Source organism: Conger conger, chromosome 9, assembly GCF_963514075.1.
Source record: "Conger conger chromosome 9, fConCon1.1, whole genome shotgun sequence".
NCBI lineage: Eukaryota > Metazoa > Chordata > Actinopteri > Anguilliformes > Congridae > Conger > Conger conger.
The window spans coordinates 12,196,256-12,216,084 of NC_083768.1; the positions used below are offsets into that span (position 1 = coordinate 12,196,256).

At 40.3% G+C, this 19,829-nt stretch overlaps 2 long non-coding RNA genes across 2 annotated transcripts; both read left to right on the forward strand.

The window, feature by feature from the left end:
* Positions 1-459: 459 nt before the first annotated feature.
* LOC133137805 (uncharacterized) lies at positions 460-5,463 on the forward strand. The gene is made up of 4 exons (XR_009709627.1): positions 460-761; positions 1,479-1,580; positions 3,173-3,256; positions 3,408-5,463. It is a non-coding gene; the product is annotated as an uncharacterized LOC133137805 (long non-coding RNA).
* An 833-nt stretch (positions 5,464-6,296) lies between these two features.
* Positions 6,297-9,083, forward strand: LOC133136520 (uncharacterized). Its single transcript, XR_009709537.1, has 3 exons — positions 6,297-6,542; positions 7,246-7,347; positions 9,033-9,083. It is a non-coding gene; the product is annotated as an uncharacterized LOC133136520 (long non-coding RNA).
* Positions 9,084-19,829: the final 10,746 nt, after the last annotated feature.

Genomic DNA, 19,829 nt, shown 5'->3' on the forward strand with positions numbered 1-19,829 from the left:
GAAGATGTTTACTTTCAAGGTAGTAGTTTTGTTGTATGGTAACAATAAATCCAGCACCTTTGAAAGAACATGCAAAGTGCTGATGGGTCTGTAATTAGACACTAATGGACATCACTGGATTTAAAAACTGGAGAAATTTCACAAGTAGCACAGTTAGTTTATGAAAGTACAGATTCTCAGCATTCAAATGAGGTGTCATACACTGCAATCTGAAAGTATTGAAAGTATATGAAGTTGAATGTTGGTACATGTAACACTTTCCTGAGAAAACAGCTCTCAAACATTTGCAAAGATTCACGTCTCAGGCTGGCAAACCTAAAGGGCGTGAAGAGTTGGTGGTTAACCCGACCCCTAACCACTCCCCCTCGACAGTATCTGTCACTGGCTGTAAGCATTAATAATCAACAAGGGGTATTGATCCAGGACCCATGTCCTACATTCTTTTGAGTGAAAACACAATTTTGTATGGACCTTGAACAAAATTTCCACAATCTAAACACTGGACATCCGAGAGACAGACGCACTTGAAAGAGACATTTGAGACAAAGCAGAGTGACCATTCCAACACTGACAGGAAGATGTGTCGCTCACTGCTCTTCCTGCTGCTCATCGCTGGAGCTCTGCTGATCTCTACTGAGGGTCAGCAGGATTATCACACGCTCACTGATGTACACAAGGATGCTGTTGACAAGGCAATTCAACACTGCAATGAAAAATCCTCAAAGCATGTTAATTTCCTTGGCTTCCTTCCTGATTCAGAGGTATGGATTTCTGGTCTTAATCTCTCTGTTAAAGTCAACTTTGTGGTGCTGATCTCTGTTAAAGTAAGTGCATTGTTAATCTGAAGGCGATTAAGATTTTATATTGAATGTTTAGAGTGTAAATATTTTGTGTTTTCCTTTTAAAGTCCTGGGGTTTATCATACTTTATTTACAGTATATGTCAAGGGCAATCTGATCCTGACTAGTAATAAACATATCAAATCAATTTTGAAAAGTTGTTTTGCTAACTGTTACACCACGTTAAAAACATTCATATACAGCCACATTATTTCCATATTCAGATTGCACTTTCAACCAATCGTCTGTCCAAAATATATTTAAATTGCATAATTTGAGCAGAGATTTGGTTAGGAAATGGTTAGGTTCTTGACAGTGAGCTGTAAGAATGTAAAAATGATTGTCCGGGCTCCTTACTGTAACTTTGAAAGAATTATGCATAGTGAACAGAAAAAAAACCCCAGAAAAACATGTATCAGCTCTGTCATGGCTTTGTGCAAGTTGAACTCTAACATTAATTTTGACTGTCATGGATTCAGAGAAACGCAAACATTTTGTAGACCATTTGCAAATCAGTAACCTTCCTGTCACTGCAAAGGGAAGGTCATCGTTCACAGATTTTTTTCAACTGCAAACTAAATGTAATTTTGTGTTCTCGTTTTGTCAACCTTGTTATGTATGTATTTTACTATGGCCTAGAAATCTGATCCATTTTACATTGAGCTTCACTTGAAAGTCACCACCTGCACAAAAACAGGAAAGACCACACATCGAGATGACTGCCCATTTATGAACCGAAGGGTAAGTTGTACTGGACAGGTGGTCAAAACAACAGAAGCCACACAGCAAGAATGTAAGGGTTCAAATGTTAGCAATCAAAGAATAATAGGGTCCAAGAGTGAGAGCCACGAATGAGGACCACTGTGCTACAGGAATAACCCCACAACAGCGTTGCTATAAAAACATTAGCACTTTACAGGTACCAAGTGTGGTACTGGAGCCACAGGGCATTGTAGTACACCTGTCAGTGCCAAGGTATACCTCTGACCCTTCGGTACAGAGATGGAACCAAATACAGAAGGATTTACATAACTGTGATATGGAATGTTTGTGTGCCGAAGGCTTAAGTGACACCCTTAATTCACCCAACCCTGTTCCTGGAGATCTACCCTCCTGTATGTTTTCACTCCAACCCTAACAAAGCACACCTCATTGAACAGCTAGAGATCTTATTGAGCTGCCAATTAGTTGAATCAGGTATGCCAAAATTGGGTTAAACTCAAAATCTGCAGGACAGTAGAACTCCAGGAACAGTGTTGGGCAGTCCTGGCCTAGCAGATGAAAAGGCTTTACCTGCCATTTCATCTAAACAGGCCACTAACTTTGGAAAAAACCTGACACAGATTATGTTCTCTGTAGATTTTAAGTGCTAAGTATCCGGAACAGCAAATGACACTGATGTAGGGGTCATTCACATAATAAAGGCTGACTTAACATTCATAACTTCTTTCATTTATATGGTCACATTACTCTGAGGTTATGTGTACAAAACAAAGTGTTTACTTAAATTGATGGGGCAATTTTATGTCCTGGTGATTTTTCAAAGGGATGCATGGATTTCTTCTCTGTAAATGCGCTGAAGTTGAAACGCCATTGGCTGTGGCAATTAGAAGCAATTTCCAACCAATGAGCTTGAATTATTGTACTGTTAAACAATGTTTTGGTACAGAGTGTTGGGCCGTCAACAGTAGTGACAATGATAGGAAGAGATTCACAATGGGCTAGTAACAATGTTTTAACACAAAAATCTTACCTATTGTACCTTTAAACTGAAATAAATAAAGTCCAAATGCAAAAGGCTGTGCAATTTGGTTAGTAAAGAAGTTGCAGCTCCAGCTGCAGCTCATTGGCCACTTGCAGTATAATTGTCGAGTTTTGATGAATGCGTCAGATCAATAATCTGCATTACATTACATTAATGGCATTTGGCAACAAAAGTGCAAAGTGCATACCCATACCCAAGGATAAGTGCGCTGAAAGACCCTAGAGGGAAGTACAATTTCAACTGCTACCCGCACAACAAAGATAAGGACCAGGGTCTATTTGATCAATTCATTAATTTTTTTATTTTTAAATCATAGTACCGCAACACGCAAATGTATGAACAATGTATGAACCGTTTACCTAGCCAAACAATGCTTACCTAGCCAAATAAAACATCGTAATACACAAGTAAATATCACAGGTAAAGACAACAATTAAGGTTTACAGGGAGGTAGGGAGGGACAGGGAAATGTATAGCTTGAAGAGGTGCGAATACACCTTTTAATTCATTCAGACTTTCTATTGCACTACCCCTTGTACTAATTGGTTGTTTATCCCTTTTCCTAAAGCCAAAAATCAACTGTGCTGTTTGCAATAACGGGATTAAGTCCGGCCCCGGCATTCACTGCGTTACGCAACTGCAACTAAATCAGGTACACCAGCTCTCCTGGCACACTACTCACAGTGGTTTTGCAGACGATCACCAACAGAAATATCCAAAACTGGGTTCCTTGTGAATGTTTATTCTTCAGGTACAGAACAGGCTTTGTTGTCCTTTAACAGATCTATTTTTCCTCATTTCAGTCCATGGAAGAGCGGAAGAAAGTGTGCCCAATTCACGTCTTCGGGGCAGGCAGTGTAAACACACTGAAGAAACAGGAAAAACCACCTGCTGAGTGTCTAGGGTGCTTCTGAATGTCCCGGCGAGTTTGGGCTGTCCGATCCCCAAATTCAGTGCAATGAAGGCTCTGTGACAGTTTCATGTCCGAAATACTGTGCTGTATTCTATTCCCTCCTTTGGCAGAATGTACTCAAATTGCTTTATTTGTATAGCACCTTTCATACAGAATGCTGCTGAAAGTGCTTAGCAGGACTAATGAAACCAAGGAAGACAGAGAATAACACAATGATAATAGTCGATTATACAAATTAAAATAATAAAACTAAATAAAGAGGGAATCAAATAAAATCTTTTCAAAAGACCTGCTTGCATGCAGTGATTACACATCTATTCCATGTAGAAACTTTGACTGTTGGAACTTGGAACTTGGACTGTTGAAGGTTTGACTGTTGGAACTTCAAATATGTACAGATTACAGTGTTTACCACAGGAAGTTAATCTTCGGATTTGGGGGGGCAAGCAAACACATTTTTGTTTTTCCGAAGGAGGGAAACAAATTTTTACTTGCTCAAGTCATTCATGAATTTTTGATACTCTGTGCAATATGTGATGCCCACTAAAATGTGATCACATTAGTGATGTTATTTTTGCGAGCTTATAATTTTATTTTCCAGGTAAAATCTGTCTATTTGTTTCACGATAATGATTTTACCTAAATTGCCTGTAATAGCAATTGCACGACACCAGATGACATGGTTGAGTCTAGGTATTGGACTTGCGAGGGCTCGCCATAACTTTGAGAGACTTCGTGAATACAGTTCACGTCTAACGGACTCTTCATTTTTGTGACTGTTTTCCAGGTTAGTAAAGTGTCACAAGCACCATGTATTGTGTAATTCAGTTTTATAAAATCAGTATAGAGTTTGATTTACGTTTGTCAGATTGGTGAATGTCCAGTTTGTCTAGTTTGGTGTAAATTAGCTAATGTAGGCTAACTAAGACGTGAGAAGTTAGCTAACGTTAGGCAGTAATGTTATGAATGCTCCGAACGCTAGCTAACTATATAACTTATTTGAATTAATTTTACCGTTACTAAGCAAAGTTAACGTTAGCCCTACGTTAGTTTCCTGTGAAATTTGGAAAGTTAGCGAACATTGCTTGTTTTCCTGTTTGGGGCGAAATTCGGTAATGTTAGCTACCAAGGGCATATGCTCATATTCGTTTGGATATCAATTCAGTTACTGATGTAAAGTTAGCCCAGATTGGCACTGCCGCTATTCTAGCTAACATTAACGTACTCTGTTCTCCAATTAACGCTATGTGCCGTTGTTGTAGAGACAACGGGATTCAGCACTCGGCGCTTTGATAGCTTTGTATCCTGTCCTGTAAATGGCTCCACGTATCCCATTCCTTTTAATTTTATATTTTTGGCTGGCTCAATAGTTTCAAGTTTAATGAAACGGTTCAATTGTTTAAACTATAGAATAATATGCAAGTTAATTATTCATCACTGTGATGCATGTCCGAGGATACTGGGAAGTATGTAAAGTGCATTGAGGATGCTGATGCAGAATATAAACATGTTTAGGAATGACCATTTATTTTGAGTGTCTATAAACAAGTTCTAAATGTCTAGTGAATAGAGATATGGAAAGTGTATGGGGAAGATACTGTTTTTGATAGTGACCATTGTATTTTGAGTGTTCTATGAACAAGATATAAATGTCAAAGAGACAGACAATGGTTATATCTGTACAGCAGTACAAGTGACTCTATTAAAGGGACAGTGCAGGCAGGGGTGATAATTCTAATACTTGTGATAATTGTAATAATTGTGAGAATTGTAAATAAAGATAACTTTGAGAGACTTCGTGAAAACAGGTCACATCTAACTGACTTCATTTTTGTGACTGTTTTCCAGATATTTAAAAATATCACTGTCTATGCGTACCAAGCCCGGTACGTGTATCAAATACAGAACATAAACATGCACACAAAATAAATAAATAGAAAATTGATGACCGCTGTCCACGCATAACTGATTTCAGACAGAACAACTGCATGATTCCTGGAACTCGTGGGCGAGTCCAATGCATCACGCCTGTAATTAGTACAGGGGACCTGTATGAATGGCCTTATATTTCAGATGGGCCATCTTTAACCCTCTGCTTGTGCGTCCTGCATATTCTGCAAAACATCCCTAAGAATAACACAATCACTTAACATTTGCCCCTGCCCGGTGGAGATTGTTTCTGATGTCACAGACTGATTAAGAGCTGTACAGATGTGTTCAATGAAGAGAAATGTGGCAGATAAAATGAAGTGTTTTTGTGAGGAATCCAAATTGGAAATTGTTTAGAAGATGTTTACTTTCAAAGTAGTAGTTTTGTTGTATGGTAACAATAAATCCAGCACCTTTGAAAGAACATGCAAAATGCTGATGGGTCTGTAATTAGACACTAACTGGACATCACTGGATTTAAAAACTGGAGAAATTCACAAGTAGCACAGTTAGTTTATGAAAGTACAGATTCTCAGCATTCAAATGATGTGTCATACACTGCAATCTGAAAGTATATGAAGTTGAATGTTGGTTCATATAACACTTTCCTGAGAAAACAGCTCTCAAACATTTGCAAAGATTCACGTATCGGGCTGGCAAACCTAAAGGGCGTGAAGAGTCTCTGGTTAACCCGACCCCTAACCACTCCCCCAATGGAGTATCTGTCACTGGCTTTAAGCATCAATAATCAACAAGGACCCATGTCCTACATTCCTTTTAGTGAAAACACAATTTTGTATGGACCTTGAACAAAATTACCACAATCTAAACACTGGACATCCGAGAGACGGACGCACTTGAAAGAGACATTTGAGACACAAAGCAGAGTGACCAGTCCAACACTGACAGGAAGATGTGTCGCTCACTGCTCATCCTGCTGCTCATCGCTGGAGCTCTGCTGATCTCTACTGAGGGTCAGCAGGATTATCACAAGCTCACTGGTATATACAAGGATGCTGTTGACAAGGCAATTCAACACTGCAATGAAAAATCCTCAAAGCATGTTAATTTCCTTGGCTTCCTTCCTGATTCAGAGGTATGGATTTCTGGTCTTAATCTCTCTGTTAAAGTCAGCTTTGTGGTCCTGATCTCTGTTAAAGTAAGTGCCTTGTTAATCTGAAGGCGATTAAGATTTTATATTGAGTGTTTAGAGTGTAAATATTTAGTGTTTCCCTTTTAAAGTCCTGGTGTTTATCATACTTTATTGACAGTATATGTCAAGGGCAATCTGATCCTGACTGGTAATAAACGGATCAAATCAATTTTGAAAAGTTGTTTTGCTAACTGTTACACCACGTTAAAAACATTCATATACAGCCACATTATTTCCATTTTCAGATTGCACTTTCAACCAATCATCTGTCCAAAATATATTTAAATTGCATAATTTGAGCAGAGATTTGGAAATGGTTAGGTTCTTGAAAGTGAGCTGTAAAAATGATTTTCTGGGCTCCATATTATAACTTTGAAAGAATTATGCATAGTGAACAGAAAACCCCCCCAGAAAAACATGTATCAGCTCTGTCGTGGCTTTGTGCAAGTAGAATTCTAACATTGCTTTTGACTGTCATGGATTCAGAGAAACGCAAACATTTTGTAGACCATTTGGAAATCGGTAACCTTCCTGGCACTGCAAAGGGAAGGTCATCGTTCACAAATTTTTTTCAACTGGAAACTAAATGTAATTTTGTGTTATCATTTTGTCAACCTTGTTATATATGTATTTTACTATGGCCTAGAAATCTGATCCATTTTACATTGAGCTTCACTTGAAAGTCACCACCTGCACAAAAACAGAAAAGACCACACATCGAGATGACTGCCCATTTATGGACCGAAGGGTAAGTTGTACTGGACGGGGGTCAAAACAACAGAATCCAGAACAGCAAGAATTTAAGGGTTCAAATGTTAGCAATCAAAGAATAATAGGGTCCAAGAGTGAGTGCCAGGAATGAGGACCACTGTGCTACAGGAATAACCCCACAACAGCGTTGCTATAAAAAAACACTTTACAGGTACCAAGTGTGGTACTGGAGCCACAGGGCATTGTAGTACACCTGGCAGTGCCAAGGTATACCTCTGACCCTTCGGTACATAGATGGAACCAAATATAGAAGGATTTACATAACTGTGATATGGAATGTTTGTGTGCCGAAGGCTTAAGTGACACCCTTAATTCACCCAACCCTGTTCCTGGAGATCTACCCTCCTGTATGTTTTCACTCCAACCCTAACAAAACACACCTCATTCAACAGCTAGAGATCTTATTGAGCTGCCAATTAGTAGAATCAGGTATGCCAAAATTGGGTTAAACTCAAAATCTGCAGGACAGTAGAACTTCAGGAACAGTGTTGGGCAGTACCTGCTATTTCATCTAAACAGGCCACTAACTTTGGAAAAACCTTACACAGATTATCTTCTCTGTAGATTTTAAGTGCCGGAACAGCAAATGACACTGATGTAGGGGTCATTCACATAATAAAGGCTGACTTAACATTCATAACTTCTTTCATTTATACGGTCACATTACTCTGAGGTTATGTGTACAAAACAAGGTGTTTACTTAAATTGATGGGGCAATTTTATGTCCTGGTGATGCATGGATTTCTTGAACAGTAGTATGTAATCAAGTGCAGACTGCATAATGCTAAAACACTGGGCTTGTACAATTTGTGACTTAAAGGTCATTTTGGACTTCTAACGGTCAATAGAATAGCAGCAACAAACACGCTCAAACCACAACACTGTTTATCCCTCGCCCTTCTCTGTAAATGCGCTGAAGTTGAAACGCCATTGGCTGTGGCAATTAGAAGCAATTTCCAACCAATGAGCTTGAATTATTGTACTGTTATACAATGTTTTGGTACAGAGTGTTGGGCCGTCAACAGTAGTGACAATGATAGGAAGAGATTCACAATGGGCTTGTACCTTTAAACTTAAATAAATAAAGTCCAAATGCAAAAGGCTGTTCAATTTGGTTCGTAGAGAAGTTGCAGCTCCGGCTGCAGCTCATTGGCCACTTGCAGTATAATTGTCTAGTTTTGATGAATGCGTCAGATCAATAATCTACATGACATTACATTAATGGCATTTGGCAGACGCTTTTATCCAGAGCGACGTACAACAAAGTGCAAAGTGCATACCCATACCCAAGGATAAGTGCACTGAAAGACCCTAGAGGGAAGTGCAATTTCAACTGCTACCTGCACAACAAAGATAAGGACCAGGGTCTATTTGATCAATTAATTAATTATTTTTATTTTTAAATCATAGTACCGCAACACGCAAATGTATGAACAATGTATGAACCGCTTACCTATCCAAACAATGCTTACCTAGCCAAATAAAACATCGTAATACACAAGTAAATATCACAGGTAAAGACAACAATTAAGCTTTACAGGGAGGTAGGGAGGGACAGGGAAATGCGTAGCTTGAAGAGGTGCGAATACACCTTTTAATTCATTCAGACTTTCTACTGCACGACCTCATCAACTAATTGGTTGTTTATCCTTTTTCCTAAAGCCAAAAATCAACTGTGCTGTTTGCAATAAAGGGATTGAGTCCGGCCTCGACATTCACTGCGCTGCGCAACTGCAAGTAAATCAGGTACACCAGCTCTCCTGGCACACTACTCTCAGTGGTTTTGCAGACGATCACCAACAGAAATATCCAAAACTGTGTTCCTTGTGAATGTTTATTCTTCAGGTACAGAACAGGCTTTGTTGTTCTTTAACAGATCTATTTTTTCCTCATTTCAGTTCATGGAAGAGCGGAGGAAAGTGTGCCCAATTTACGTCTTAGGGGGAGGCAGTGTAAACTCACTGAAGAAACTGGAAAAACCACCTGCTGAGTGTCTAGGGTGCTTCTGAATGTCCCGGCGAGTTTGGGCTGTCCGATCCCCAAATTCAGTGCAATGAAGGCTCTGTGACAGTTTCATGTCTGAAATACTGTGCTGTATTCTATTCCCTCCTTTGGCAGAATGTACTCAAATTGCTTTATTTTTATAGCACCTTTCATACAGAATGCTGCTGAAAGTGCTTAGCAGGACTAATGAAACCAAGGAAGACAGAGAATAACACAATGATAATAGTCGATCATACAAATTAAAATAATAAAACTAGATTAAGAGGGAATCAAATAAAATCTTTTCAAAAGACCTGCTTGCATGCAGTGATTATACATCTATTCCATGTAGAAAATTTGACTGTTGGAACTTGGAACTTGGACTGTTGAAGGTTTGACTGTTGGAACTTCAAATATGTACAGATTACAGTGTTTACCACAGGAAGTTAATCTTCTGATTTGGGGGGGCAAGCAAACACTCAAGTCATTAATTTATTTTTGATACTCATAAACATGCACACAAAATAAGTAAACAGAAAATTGATGACCGCTGTCCACGCATAACTGATTTCAGACAGAACAACTGCATGATTGCTGGAACTCGTGGGCGAGTCCAATGCATCACGACTGTAATTAGTACAGGGGACCTGTACGAATGGCCTTATATTTCAGATGGGCCATGTTTAACCCTCTGCTTGTGCGTCCTGCATATTCTGCAAAACATCCCTAAGAATAACACATTACATTACATTATTGGCATTTGGCAGACGCTCTTATCCAGAGCGACGTACAGTTGATTAGACTAAGCAGCAGACAATCCTCCCCTGGAGCAATGCAGGGTTAAGGGCCTTGCTCAAGGGCCCAACGGCCGTGCGGATCTGATTGTGGCTACACCGGGATTAGAACCACCAACCTTGCGTCTCCCAGTCATTTACCTTAACCATTACACTACAGGCCGCCCACAATCACTTAACATTTGCCCCTGCCCAGTGGAGATTTTTTGTGATGTCACGGACTGATGTTTTGTGGGTTTTCTTCAAAGCTCCCACAATGTTTCTGTCATCAACTGCTGTTGTTTTCCTCGGTCGACCTGTTCGATGTCTGTTGCTCAATATGCCGGCGGTTTCATTTTTTCAGGACAGTCCAAGTTGTTGTACGAGCTATCCCCAATGCTTGTGCAATGGCTCTAATCAATTTTCCCCTCTTTTCTGAGATAAAAAAAACAGCTCTCTGGTCTTCATGTTGGTTTATCTTTTCTAACACATATCGTTGTCGGCAAAACCCAAGACTAAAACCAAGAGTAGATATTTAGAATTGTTTGTTATTTAACCAAGCAATCTAACAGGACACATCTGGGCAACAAGAAACACCTGCCCGTCACATGTTCCAATACTTTTGCTTACCTAAAATATGGTTTAAGTTGTTGAACAAATCAAGATAAAAATACCAGGAAATAAAAGCTGAAATTCAAATCGGTCATCTCATGTATACATTTTGACCTCAAACTCAGTTGTCTTCAGTGTGCAGCAAAAACAAAGGAACTGACCTTGCTGTTCCAATACTTTTGGAACGAATACGAATTTGCTTAATTGAACTGCAGTGTTTGATATAAGATCATCAATGAGCGATAAGAACGCAATACCGCCATCTAGTGGTGGGGATGGGCCCCACCGACCCCTAATGTGGAGACGTCACTGGTTCAGCATCTTTAAGAGAAAAGCTGCCATAACAACAAACTAAGGTAAACGGTATGTATTATCCACAGTACGTTTAAACTGACACTTCCTCCTTCCTCGTTAGGTTCTGAGAGCACTGTTTTCTGTTTTGATTTCACCGCTACCGGTACTTTAACGAATCATCTTTTTATCTAAACAAACTTCAACCACTACATTTCAAATTTGACAGGCGACTTACAGGAAGCTTGAAATCGTAATCGCGATCATCATTCGATTCCAAAAATAGCTTGAACGGACAATTTACTAAAAAATAAGAACATAAATGATCATCCATAGCCTTGACCAAGCTGCTTGTACATTTACAGGATCCTGGTATTCTTTGTTTCTGCAAAAACTGCAAAACAGCATCGACTGCAACCCATGGTTTACTAAACACGCGGAAGAATTAAAAACAACCTGGAATCCAAGCAGAAAACACACACTGGAACCACGCTCTGTTATCACCTGCCGTTTGGAGAATGATGTGGTGATTTCATGTGAACAGCAGAGGGCGCCAACACATTTTCAGGGCAGTAACATTGCAATCTATGGCACCGAATGTGTATGGCTCTTCGTCTCACTTCATCGCCACTGAACTATCATATACAGTGAGCTCTAAAAATAGATAAAAGATTTAAGGCTGCATATTATAAACAACACAGAGAATAATCTATATGTTATGTTCAAACATATGGGAAAATTATATACTTTTATTTCAATAGATTTACTCTCAAAACATGTAAATGTTTTTTTACATAAAGTTATCTTTTTCATCTTCAAAAAACCGTAGGTGTCAAAATTATTGGCAGCCCTACAAATTATTGTAAATAAAATCAAACTAAGTGAAATTGGTAATACAATTGCCTTCATTTTGTTAATCATAGTCTAAAGCAGGGGTCACCAACACGGTGCCCGCGGGCACCAGGTCGCCCCCAAGGACCACATGAGTCGCCCGCAGGCCTGTTCTAAAAATAGCACAACTCACTAGTGAGCTGCATCTAAAATTTAATGTTATTCTGTTGCTATTTTTTTTTAATCACACTTGCATTTATCTAGATTTAAAAATGACAATATCTTAAAAATATGTTTATTTTACATGAAGTTTAGATAAGTTAAGGTGATCTACTCTAGTTCAAAGGTCAGTATTGGGCGCGTGACAAAACAAACTGGTAGCCCTTAGTATGACTCTGTACCCATGAAGTAGCTCTCAGTTTCAAAAAGGTTGGTGACCCCTGGTCTAAAGGAACTATATTGTGTCATTCCATTACTGTTTCACTGTAAGTATAAAAATGACAACGACATGAGAGAGGTTTACTACCCATCATCAGCAGGAAAAAAGTGCTGTCGAAGTCAGCTAATGGGTACGAAAGAATACATGAACGGTTAAATATACCACTTAGCACTGTAGGCGGCAATAATATAAAATGTAAAACGTATGGAATGGTTGCAAACTTGCCAGGGAGAGGACTCATTGTCAATGTACGTTGTCCAAAAGGATGGTGAGGCAGACAGTGAGGAAGGCCACGAAGCACCCAAGGAATGGCAGAGATTGGTTGCATCTTGGGTTCACCACGTCTAAAAAAGAACCGCAAAATGCCACCTCCATACCGGCAAACTCTTTGGAACGGAGGCACGAAGACAGCCCTTACTCAGCACAATAAACAATGCCAAGTTTGCCAAACCTCTTTGGAATTAAGACTGGAAAAGAGTACTATGGTCCAATTAAGACAATGGATGGATGGATGGCACAGTGAAGTGAAATTCTATTTCTCGTTGACAGTTTTGTCAGCTGCTGACACAATATAATTGATCCTTTTCTAAACCTTAGACGGCATGTGTTTTTTTTTTTTCCATGCATGGTCTAGAGACCTGATCCATTTTACATCGGGCTTCACTTGAAAAAAACCCCACACATCGAGATGACTGCCAGTTCATGGAGCGAAGGGTAAGTTGGAATGAAAAACCAACAGAAGGTACGCAGCAAGAATCCACACGGTCAAATGCCAACAATCAAACACTTTTGAATATTGCCTACATCACAGGTGTCAAACACCCAGTCCTGGAGGGCAGCAGTGTTCTCTGGCTTTTGGGGAGTTCTCAGCACTCAGCATGTTGCATGTACAGCGTTAATTGGCGAATTAACCCACACCTTGCACCTCAAAGCCTTAATTATAGGAGGATTGAAAGGAAGCCACAGACCATTACAGATACTGTTGCCCCATGGGAATGTAGCTGCACACTCCCACTTCACTTGACTCTAGACCAGACAGAATTCATCAACATCCATACCCAGTGGCCATTTCAAGGGCTACGCTCGTAACGCTTTACAGGTAGTGAGCGTGGTATTGAGAGCAACAGGCACCTGGCAGTGCCCAAGCATACCTCTAAGGTAGGGGTGTCAAACTCCAGTCCTGGGGTGCTGCAGCACGAGAGATGCAAATCTTTAGTCTTTCATTGGCTAAAGAGTCCACACACCTTGTTCTCAAGGCCTTAATTGGCTGCTGATTGAAAGGAAACCACAAATACCAGCAGACACTATGGCCCTTCAGTTGGACTGGAGTTTGACACCCCTGCTCTTAGGCCTTGGTGTGAATATGGAACCAAACACAGAAGTATTTACATATAGTATCTGTGATGTTGTAGAATGTTTGGATGCTGAAAGCAGAGTAAAACACTGAAGTGGATTCACCCTAAACAACTCGCCGAGTCACTGAATGGGTAGCCAACCATTTCATCCAAACAGACCAGGATAGGAAAAGAATTGGACACTGATAGTGAGGTCATTCTCATAATTAAGGTTGATTATACACAAAGTCATATTTCTTACATTGCATGTGTTTATCCTATACCTGTCACTTATACACATTACTCTGAAGTTATGTGTACAAAATTACATTACATTATTGGCATTTGGCAGACGCTCTTATCAAGAGCGACATACAGTTGATTAGACTAAGCAGGAGACAATCCTCCCCTGGAGCAGTGCAGGGTTAAGGGCCTTGCTCAAGGGCCCAACGGCTGTGCGACTGTGCGGATCTTATTGTGGCTACACCGGGATAAGAACCACCGACCTTGCATGTCCCAGTCATTTACCTTAACCACTACGCTACAGGCCGCCCTTAAAGAAAGTGTTACTCTGGAGTTAAGTGTTTCATTTAACACTGACATTGATGAAGCGATATTTCATAACCTGATGAGTGTTGGTGGGTTTTGTGCAACTGCAGTCTGCAAGAGAGTTTAGATTGCATCATGCTTCACCAGAGGATTTGTACAAATTGTGACCCCAACATTGAAGACAAACGGGCAAGCAGAGCTAAAGCATGTCCACCCTCAAAAAGCTGTAATGAAGTTACTGTCCCAAATCTCCTGTCCCAGCTCATCAGCGACTTCCACTACCCCTTCCACTAATTGGGTGTTTCTTTCGTTTTCCTAAAGCCACGTATCAACTGCGCTGTTTGCAACAACCAACGGATCGGCCTCTTCATCCACTGCGCTCCGCAACAGAAAGTAAAGCAGGTACACCAGCTCTCCTGGCACACTATTCGGTCTCATCAGGCCCTGTAGCTAACCTTTTTTATTTTTATTTTTTTTCAGTTTGAAGAATTTCGGAAAAATGAGTGCATTGGACACAAAGTACTAGCTGCTGAACCGACAGCACCCAGACCAGAAATTTCAGCACCGCCACCAGAAATAACCCCTCAAGGACCACCCACAGGACCTCCAGGACCTCCTGAACCTCTAGAACCATGATGGTTCTGTGGTGGTTTAATGTCATATGAAATACTGTGCTACCTTCCCTTTGCCTGAATGTACTCTACTAGGGCTGCTTGTTTTCAGTCATTAAATGCTTTTCACAATGATTGGTGGAAGCTGGTCAAACCAGCAAAAAGTTTCGGATACACATCTTAAACCAGCTTGACCGGCATAGGCTGGATTAAGCTAGAATACAATTAGCTTAAACCAGCATACAATTTGCTTAGAAATACGCTCACTGAGTACTTTATTAGGAACACCTGCACAGAGACTTATTCATGTGCTTATCTAATCAGCCAATCGTGTGGCAGGGGTGCAATGCATAAAATCATGCAGATATGGGTCAGGAGCTTCAGCTAATATTCACATCAACCATAAAAACGGGAGAAAAATGTGATCTAAGAAACTTTGATTGTGGAATTACATTACATTACATTATTGGCATTTGGCAGACGCTCTTATCCAGAGCAACGTACAACAAAGTGCATACCCATAACCAGGGATAAGTTCGCTGAAAGACCCTAGAGGGAAGTACAATTTCAACTGATTGATTGTTGGTACCAGACAGGGTGGTTTGAGTATCTCGGAAACTGCTGATCTCCTGGGATTTTCATGCACAGCAGTCTGTATAGTTTGCCGGGGAATGGTGCAAACATCCAGTGAGCAGCAGTTCTGTGGGCAGAAACACACTCTTGTTAATAAGAGAGGTCCGAGGAGAATGGCCAGACAGGAAGGTGACAGTGCCAGAAATAACCACAAATTACAACAGTGTTATGCAGAAGAGCATCTCTGAACACACAACATGTCGACCACTAGGTGGACAGGCTACAGGAGCAGAAGACTTAAGTCTAAAAAATAAGCCTAATAAATACATAAAGTGCTTACTGAGTGGAAATAAAAACAAGAAAATATGGCACACTAGCATAGCCTTACATCAACAAAAATGTTCATACCTTGACCAGGAACAGAAAGCTGATCACACAACCAGGTTGTAAATTCACACAATCAATATACTATTGATGTATCTTAGAAAAAAAGGGCTATTTGGCTGTTAGAACTTCTTCATGGAGCTCTCTATCAAGGGTATGAAGTGTGAAAACAACCAGACAAAGAACAATTTTACCTGCTAAAGAACCCTTCAACTAGATAGGAGATAGGGTTCTTGTATGAAACACCAGACAGATTCGGACCCCTCATGGTACAGGCAACTCTGAGAGACACCACAGTCAGTGTCAGGAGGTGGATTAATGTTTACCCTTCAGGAAAGATACTGCAGGGCCCCACACCAGAGTGACTAGTCCAACACTGAGAGGAAGATGTGTAGCTCACTGCTCATCCTGCTGCTCATCGCTGGAGCTCTGCTGATCTCTACTGAGGGTCAGCAGGATTATCACACGCTCACTGGTATATACAAGGACGCTGTTGACAAGGCAATTCAATACTGCAATGAAAGATCCTCAAAGCATCTCAATTTCCTTGGCTTCCTTCGTAATACCGAGGTATGGACAGAATAAGCTTTGCGTGTTAATCTTTCTACTAAAGTGCTGTAACTACCTTGCCAATTCCAAGAGTAGGTTTAGTGCAGACTTCTATTTTGGTATTTTTCAAATATTGTTTTCCTTTAATGTCCTGTTCATTTATATGACCGTTATTCAGATTGGCAATTGACAATAACGTCAGCCAATAGGTCAGAGTTCACTTGTGTTTTGAAAAAGAAAGGGAGTTAAACTGTCAAACCAAGTCAAGCCTTCATGCACTGCTAAATGTATAGAATACTTCTGCAGAAATGTAAAGGAAGACTGGTTATTCAGAGTGAACAGTACAAATTCTTTTTTTCAGCTTCTTAAAAGGTAATAGGTAAGATTTGTCTCAACTTCCTATTGTTGAAAAAGGCTCACTCACATGTTGACTCACCATCAGCCTGTGTTTAGTCCTTTAATTTGGGTTTCAAAATATACAATTGATGGCCTGACACTCCGTACCAAAACATTGTATAACTGTACAATAATTCAAGCTCATTGGTTGAAAATTGGTTCTAATTGTCACAGGCAACATCAGCACCTTTGCAGAGAAGGGAGAGGGATAAACAGTGATGTGGTTTGAAGGGGTTTGTTGCTGCTATTCCTCTCTTGACCATTAGAAGTCCGAAATTACCTATTGTACCTTTAATCTGAAAGATTCTTCTAAAACAATTGAGACGGGTGTGTGGGGGTAGGACCCAAAATGCACGATTCAGACACAGATGTGATGAAGTCCCGTCAGGACTTTATTAAGGGATTGTCCAATGAGCGTAGTCGAAAACAAGCAAAGTTCATACAGAAAATCCAGCCAAAATCAAAGTACAGTACCGAGGGAGAAGGCAGTCTCGCAACCGGTACATTATGTAAAAAGTCCAGTCACCAGGAAAGCTGTCAGCGGGGCAGTAGTGCAGACGGACAGTAGGCAGGCTCGGGGTCGAAGGCGGTGCAAGAGTTAAGACCGAAGTCCGCTCCGCGGAGAAAAAGCACAAAGACAGCAGGCAAGAGTTTGTGGTACAGGCAGGCAATGGTCAACAAAACAGAAATCAATGACTTTGGTCAGTAAACAGGCTTGGATCGTAACAGGTAATCAATGGCTTGGAAACCCACTCAACAGTGCACTGACGAACAGGAGGCAACAATTTTGCAAAGACATGACATGAACACTGAGCTTATATGCAGGTGTAGACAGGTGCAGACAATTAGCTTGAGAGTAGCAGGTGTGGAGGATCAAACAGGATAATTATTAATCGTTAGTAATAAACCTATCCTGCCCTAGTGTTAGTAAATTAGTCAATGACATGCACAAGAAACATAAGGGAAACATGAACACATGGTTAGAATGTTAGTATTACCCAATCCTGATCTAACGTTAGTAGATTAATAAGTAGACACGGGAAAATTAAACAATTAGGGAAGCAAGGGAGAGAGAGAAAGCATGAACGCAAGGTTTACGGAAAGACTATAAGTAATAAGGGATTTGTCCAAAATGAGACTGGGGGCGCCCCAGGAACTATTTGCAAATCAGTAGCCCTGCTGGCACAGTAAAGTGACATTCTATTTCTTGTGTACAGATTTTTGCCAACTGCTGACACAATGTAACTGTCTCATTTTTTTGTAAACCTTGTTATGTGTTCTTTATTCATGGTCTAGAGATCTGATCCATTTTACATTGAGCTTCACTTGAAAGTCACCACCTGCACAAAAACAGAAAAGACCACACAACGAGATGACTGCCCATTTATGGACCGAAGGGTAAGTTGTACTGGACTGGGCTCAAACCACCACAGAAGCCACCCAGCAAGAATTCAAATGACCAAGAATAACAATCAAAGAGTGATAGGGTATTGAGTATTGCCTAATATTGTGTCACAGGGGTCAAACCTCAGTCCTGGAGGGCAGTGTCTGCTGGATTTCGGGATGTTCTCAGCATCAGATGTTCATTTAAAGACAATTTAACCAATTCTTCATAACCAAACAAACACGTCTTAAGGCATATACATTCAGTTACCATGTTATCAGGTAGACCTGTGCACCAGCCTGTTAGTTTAATCTGTCAATCATGACTAAATGCAGAAAAGCATGCTGACCTGGCTCAGCCGTTTTTTCAGACCAAATGTCAGAATGGGGAAATGTGATTGAAGTGACTTTGACGGTGGAATGATTGCTGGTGCGAGACAGAGTGGTTTGAATATCTCAGAAATTGCTGATCTCCTGGAATTTTCACTGAGAAAATAGATGGAGCAATATTTCATAACCTGGTAACTCCAGCATTGACTCCAGCATCTGTAAGCTGTGCAGATTGTACACTCACTGAGCGCTTTATAAGGTATTTATTAGACTTATTTATTGGTCTTCTGCTGCTGTAGCCAATCCACTTAGAGGTGTGATGTGTTGTGTGTTCAAAGATGCTCTTCTGCATACCACTGCTGTAATGTGTTCTTATTTGTGTTACTGTCAGCTTTGACCAGTCTGGCCCATCTTCACTGACCTCTCTCATTAACAAGGCGTTTCTGCCCACAGAACTGCTGCTCACTGGATGTTTTGTTTTTTGCACCATTCTCTGCAAACTCTAGAGACTGTTGTGCTTGATCCCAGGGGATCAGCACTTTCTGAAATACTAAAACCACCCTGTCTGGCACCAACAATCATTCCACGGTCAAAGTCACTTAGATAACATTTCTTCCCCATTCCGACATTTGGTCTGAAAAACAGCTGAACCTCTTGATCATGTCTGCGTGCTTTCATGCATTTAGTTGCTGCCACATAATTGGCTGATTAAATATTTGCATTAACAAGCCGGTGTACAGGTCTACCTAATAAAGAGCTCACTGTGTGTATAATGCTGCACCAAGGGGTTTGTACAATTTGTGACTCCACCCCCACCCCAGCATCCACTGGTGAGCTCTGCTTCTCAAGGTCCCCATGAGGGGGGGGGGGGGGTTGTCACCACTCCCTGTTTTGGCAGGCTTACAACAGGGAGTGATGAGAGACAGAGCTGACGGAAACATTTAATTTGCATTCAATATCAAAACATATACAGTACTGTGCAGAAGTCTTAGGCACCCTAGACTTTATTATATATATGTTAATTTTTTTTGTGTGTGTTAGGATAAAAGAACACATTTGAGATTTCCAAATATTAATTTCCCGAAAGATAAAATTTTACAGAGACATTTTTGTATTTAATTTTTAAAAGGAACATTACTGTGTAGCAATTGACTACTTTTTACATAAAAACGTGATCAAGGCTGCCTGAGATCAAAGTTCTCCAACATGCTTGGAACAACCTCCCTGCTGATTGTCTTATGGAACTGCAGGACAGTGTTGGCTATCTCAGAGAAGTGATGCAGATTTAATGCCAAAGGGTGGTCACAAAAAATATTGCTTTGATTCAGTTTTTAACTATTCTGCCAAATTGCTCAAATGTAATGTAAAATTTATAGTACGTTTATTTAGGACCTTACATTGAATTATTTTTTAAATTATTT